This window comes from Oryx dammah, unplaced genomic scaffold (assembly GCF_014754425.2).
Source record: "Oryx dammah isolate SB20612 unplaced genomic scaffold, SCBI_Odam_1.1 HiC_scaffold_18, whole genome shotgun sequence".
Classification (NCBI taxonomy): domain Eukaryota; kingdom Metazoa; phylum Chordata; class Mammalia; order Artiodactyla; family Bovidae; genus Oryx; species Oryx dammah.
Window position 1 is genome coordinate 77,573,110 of NW_024070202.1, and position 5,322 is coordinate 77,578,431.

A 5,322-nucleotide genomic window follows, 5' to 3' on the forward strand; every position below is an offset into this window, starting at 1 on the left:
AGAACTCTCCACCATGACCCGCCCATCTTGGGTGGCCCTACATGGAATGGCTTATAGTTTCATTGAGTTAGACAAGGCTGTGATTCATGTGATTTAGATTTTTAGTTTTCTGTGATTGTAGTTTTCAGTCTGTCTGCCCTCTGATGGAGAAGGATAAGAGCCTTATGGAAGCTTCCTGATGGGAGAGACTGACTGAGGGGGAAATTGGGTCTTGTTCTGATGGGTGGGGCCATGCTCAGTAAATCTTTAATTCAATATTCTGTTGATGGGTGGAGCTGTGTTCTGTCTGTGCTATTTACCTGGGGCCAAACTATGGTGGAGGTAATGAAGATAATGGTGACCTCCTTCAAAAGATCCCATGCGTGGACTGCTACACTCAGTGCCCCCAACCCTGCAGCAGGCCACCGCTGACCCACACCTCCTCTGGAGACTCCTGGACACTCACAGGCAAGTCTGGGTCAGTCTCTTGTGGGGTCCCTGCTCATTTCTCCTGGGTCCTAGTGCACAAGGTTCTGTTTGCGTCCTCCAAGGGTCTACTTCCCAGCCCTGTGTAAGTTCTGGTAGCTCTGTGGTGGGGTTAATGGTGACCTCCTCCAGGCGGGCTTATGCCATACCCAAGTCTGCTGCACCCAGAGCCCCTGCCCCTGTGGCAGGCCACTGCTGACCCGTACTCCACAGGAGACGCTCAAACACAGTTCTGTCTCAGTCTCTGTGGGGTCTCTGGGTCCTGGTGCACACGAGGTTTGTTTGAGCCCTCTGAGTGTCTCTGGTGGGAATGGGGTTTGGTTCTAAACATGAATTTGCCCCTCCTACCGTGTTGCTGGGGCCTCTCCTTTGCCCTTGGACGTAGGGTATCTCCTCATAGCTGCTTGCTCGACGCCATGTAGCTGCCATGTTCTAGCTATTGTAAGTAGTGCTGCAATGAACAATGGGATACATGTGTCTTTTTCCATTTTGGTTTCCTCAGCGTATGTGCCTAGGAGTGGGATTGCTGGGTGGTATGGTGGTTTTATTCCTAGTTTTTTAAGGAACCTCCATACCATCTTCCATAGTGGCTGTATCAATTTTAAAAATATGGAATGGTTCACAAATTTGCATATCATCCTTGCACAGGGGCCATGCTAATCTTCTCTGTATTGTTCCAGTTTTAGTATATGTGCTGCTGAAATGAGCACTAGAAGCATGTTTATTATGTTTTCTTAAACAGATCTGTACATTCTTTGCAGAATGAGTATAACTTTCATTAAATGACTATCACTTTTCTCATTGCAGCAGTAAATAGCATTCTTAGAAACAGCTAGATTACAAGTTTTCTTAAACACTTCTCTAAATGAATTACAGATGGTTATAACTTCTAGTCAGTGATATAACACTGTACTTAATGCAGCAAATAAGTAGTTCTCTGAAGCATATTTATAACAAGTGCCTTTAAACATTTCTCTAAATGCATTGCAGATGGGTGCCACTTCCATTCACCTGGAAAATCACAGAGTGTTTTCGCTCACCACTCAATTCTATTAGGATTATTTATAACTGGCTTCAGTTGCTGACTGACAGTGCAGTCCAAGAGAAAATTAAGACCATCACAAGATTCTTTGTGCTTTGGGCAAGCAGCTCTCTTAGATAGTTAGATCTCAGGAAGAATTCTAAGGAACCCAGATTTTTTTCACTTGAGATGTCTGTTCTTTGTGACTAGTAGTAATCTTTTAGCAAGATATATGCTATACTGTGGGCTTCCCAGGTGGCACCAGTGGTAAAGAACCCGCCTGCCAATGCAGGAGACATTAGGGATGGGGGTTCAATCCCTGGGTTGGGAAGATCCCTAGAGGAGGGCATGGGAGCCCCCTCCAGTATTCTCCCCTGGAAAATCCCATGGACAGAAGAGCCTGGCGGGCTACAGTCCATAGGGTCACAAAGAGTCAGACACGATTGAAGCGTCTTAACATGCACACACATGCTAGACTCTTAAGTGTCCCATAGCCAAACATCACATATAAACTAGCTTCCCTCCATAGCTCTTCAGAGCAGTTCTCCCGGAACTACTGGGAAGCTATCTCCTGGTCTATCCCCAGTAAGTTCCCTGAATAAAACTTAAACTCACAACTCTTCTTTTTTTCTTGGCAGCACAGCATGGGGATCTTACTTCTCTGACCAAGGATCGAACTTGCACCCCTTGCATTGGAAGTGCAGAGTTTTAAACCACTGGACCACCGGGGAATTCCCTTAAACTCACAACTCTTATGTTGTACATTTTTCTTTAAGTTGATGCACTGGTAAAACAGTGTTGTAAGGCAGCATGCAAGTAGGATTCTCAGAAACATCTTTTTAACTGGTGTTCAGAAAGACTCCTGGACTGCCTTTGAGAATGGGTGCAATGTCTTCATCGGCAATGCACTGTTTTCAATACAGCATGCAGTAGTGTTCTTGGAAACATCTTTATGACAAGTGTCCCTAAAGACTTCGATTCATACATTGTGGAATGTGTATAACATTTGTTTTCTTTTTTCAGTTGTAATTATTTATTTAAAAAAATGGAAGTATAGTTGATTTACAGCGTTGTACTAATTTCTGCTGTATAGAAGTGATTCACTTATATATATATATATATATACATTCTTCTTTATAATATTCACTTCCTGATATGACTTTTGTCAATGTGGAAAGCAAATTGTGAGCTTAGAACAATCTTTCCAAAATTGTTCTTAATTCCATCCATGCCTCAATGAATGGGTATAACGTCAATCACTGATGTAATATTGCTCTCAAGTCACCTACCGTGCATTGTTTTTTGACATATCTTTATTTCACATAGTTTTAAACACTTCTTGACATGCATTGCAGAAACAGTGCCACTTCTATTCACCCAGGAAACACTGTTAACTTGGCAAGCAAGTCACATCCTTAGAAACACCTTTATTACGAGGGTTTTCAAAACCTCTCTACATGCCTTGCAAAAGGAGTGCCCCTCCCTCCAGGGATATATTACTTTTCTCCACACAGAATGTGTTAATAAGTGGTGTTTCAGAAATGATCTTATTACAGTGCTTAAAACACTTTTGTACATGCTTTATAGAACCGGTATAACCTCCTCTGACTGACATAAAACTGTTCTAAACACAGCAAACAAGCGTTTCTAGAAATCGTTTTTATTACAATTGGCTTAAACACTTCTCTACATGAATTGCAGAATGGGTGGCAGATCCTTTCTTTCGTATAAACAATGTTTTCGATACAGCATCAGGTAGCATTTTTAGAAATGTCTTCTCATTAGTGTTCTTTCACTTCTCAATATGTGCTGCAGAGTGGGTGCCTCTTCTATTCACTGATATATAATACAGTTCTCTATGCAGCCAGCAAATAGCATTCACAGTAACACCTATTTACTTTATTATAGCTATTAAACACTTTTTTACATGATTTGCTGAATAGGTATAAATTCCATTAAATGATATAATACTGTTCTCAAGACAGCAAATAAGGATTGTTACCAGACACAACTTTATTACAAATAGGCTTTTAAATTTCTCTACATGCATTGCCACATGAGTACCACTACCATTCACTGTTTTAACACTGTTCTCAATGTAGCGGCAAGTAGCACTCTTAGAAATGTCTTTATTACAAGTGTTCCTTTTTTTTTTTTTTTGGATAGCTATTATTGCCTTAGATGCTCTTTAAAAACTGAAGGATAGTTGATAATGTTGTATGTTTCAGGTGTACAGCAAAGTGATTCACTTATACATACAGATATATCTATTTTTTATAGCTTGTTTTCCCTTATAGGTTATTATAAAATATTGAGTGTAGTTCCTTATGTTATACAGTAGGTCCTTGTTGTTTATCCATTTTATATATGCAGTGTGTGTGTAAATGTTAATCCTAAACTCCTAACTTATCTCTGCCCCTACTTTGGTAACCACAAGTTTGTTTTCTATGACAAACAAATGGAACAGGTTTTGCGATGCATGTGAAGTGTTAAGATTACCTGTAATACAGGTGTTACAGGTGAGTGGATCTATTTCTGTTTTATATATGTTTCATTTGCATGATTTTTTCGATTCTACATGTGTGTTATCCTACGATATTTGTCTTTGTCTGGCTTACTTCACTTAGTATGGTAGTCTCTAGGTCCATCCATGTTGCTGCAAATGGCATTGTTTCATTCTTTTTTACGGCTGGGTAATATCCCATTGTATATCTGTACCACATCTTTATTCGTCTGTTGATGGATACTTAGGTTGCTTTCATGTTTTGGCTACTGTAAATAGTGCTGCTGTGAACAAATAGGGCACATGTATATTTTCAAATTATGCTCTTCTCTGGATATATGCCCAGGAAAGGGATTGCTGGATCATATAATAGTTCTGTTTTCAGTTTTTAAAGGAACCTCCATACTGTCCTCCATAGTGGTATAAATGCTCTTAAACACACCTCTGCATGCCTTGTAGATGGAGTCACTCCCATCCACCAGTGTACACTGTTCTCAATAAAGAAAGCAAGTACCATTCTTAGAAACATTTTTTTTTGTGTGTGCAAATGTTCTCAAATACTTCTCAATGCATTGACTTCTCAGTTCCATTGACTGTTACAACTCTATGGTCAAAGCTGCCAGAAAAAAATGTACTTAGGAACACCTGTATTACAGGTAATCTTAACACTTCACATGCATCGCAAAACCTGTTCCATTCACACATATAACACTGTACTCAAAGCAGCAGCAAGTAGTTTCTTAGAAAAATCTTTATTACAAGCATTCCCAAACATTTCTGTACATGCAGTGCAGAATGGGTATAACCTCCATTCACTGATATAACGCTGTTCTCAATGTAACAAGTGTTAGTGTTCTGAAAAATTTCTTTGAGACAAGTGTATTTAAACACTTCTGTATATGCATTGTTGATGCCTAGAACTGCCACTCACTGATAGAAACTGTTCTCAACTCAGCAAGCAAATTGCAGTTTTAGAAACATCTGTATTATAATTATTCTTAATCTCATCTCTCTATGCATTGGAGAAAGGTTAGAAGCTTCGTTCACTGATATAACACTGTTCTCAATGCTGCAAGCAAGCAGTTCTCAGAGAGGTTTTTATTACCAGTGTTCTAGGTGGTGTGGAGAATCTCTTTTTCTCTCCCTTTTAATTAACAACTATTTGGATATCCTTAACCAAACAGAAGTGCCTCTGCACATCACATTGTACCTGGACATCCAGGAAGTTCTTACATATCAGATCTTGGTCATGGAATCCAAAGGAGTTGGCAAGCCACCGCCACCCCTGTGCCCTGGGATTGGGTAAGAAGGGAGCTGGTTAGTACAGAACTAG

The 5,322-nt window shown here is 40.0% G+C and overlaps 1 non-coding gene across 1 annotated transcript; it reads right to left on the bottom strand.

Moving 5' to 3' along the window:
* Positions 1 to 1,068: 1,068 nt before the first annotated feature.
* On the bottom strand, positions 1,069 to 1,175 carry LOC120878312. The gene has a single exon (XR_005724518.1). It is a non-coding gene; the product is annotated as a U6 spliceosomal RNA (small nuclear RNA).
* Between the last annotated feature and the right edge of the window lie 4,147 nt (positions 1,176 to 5,322).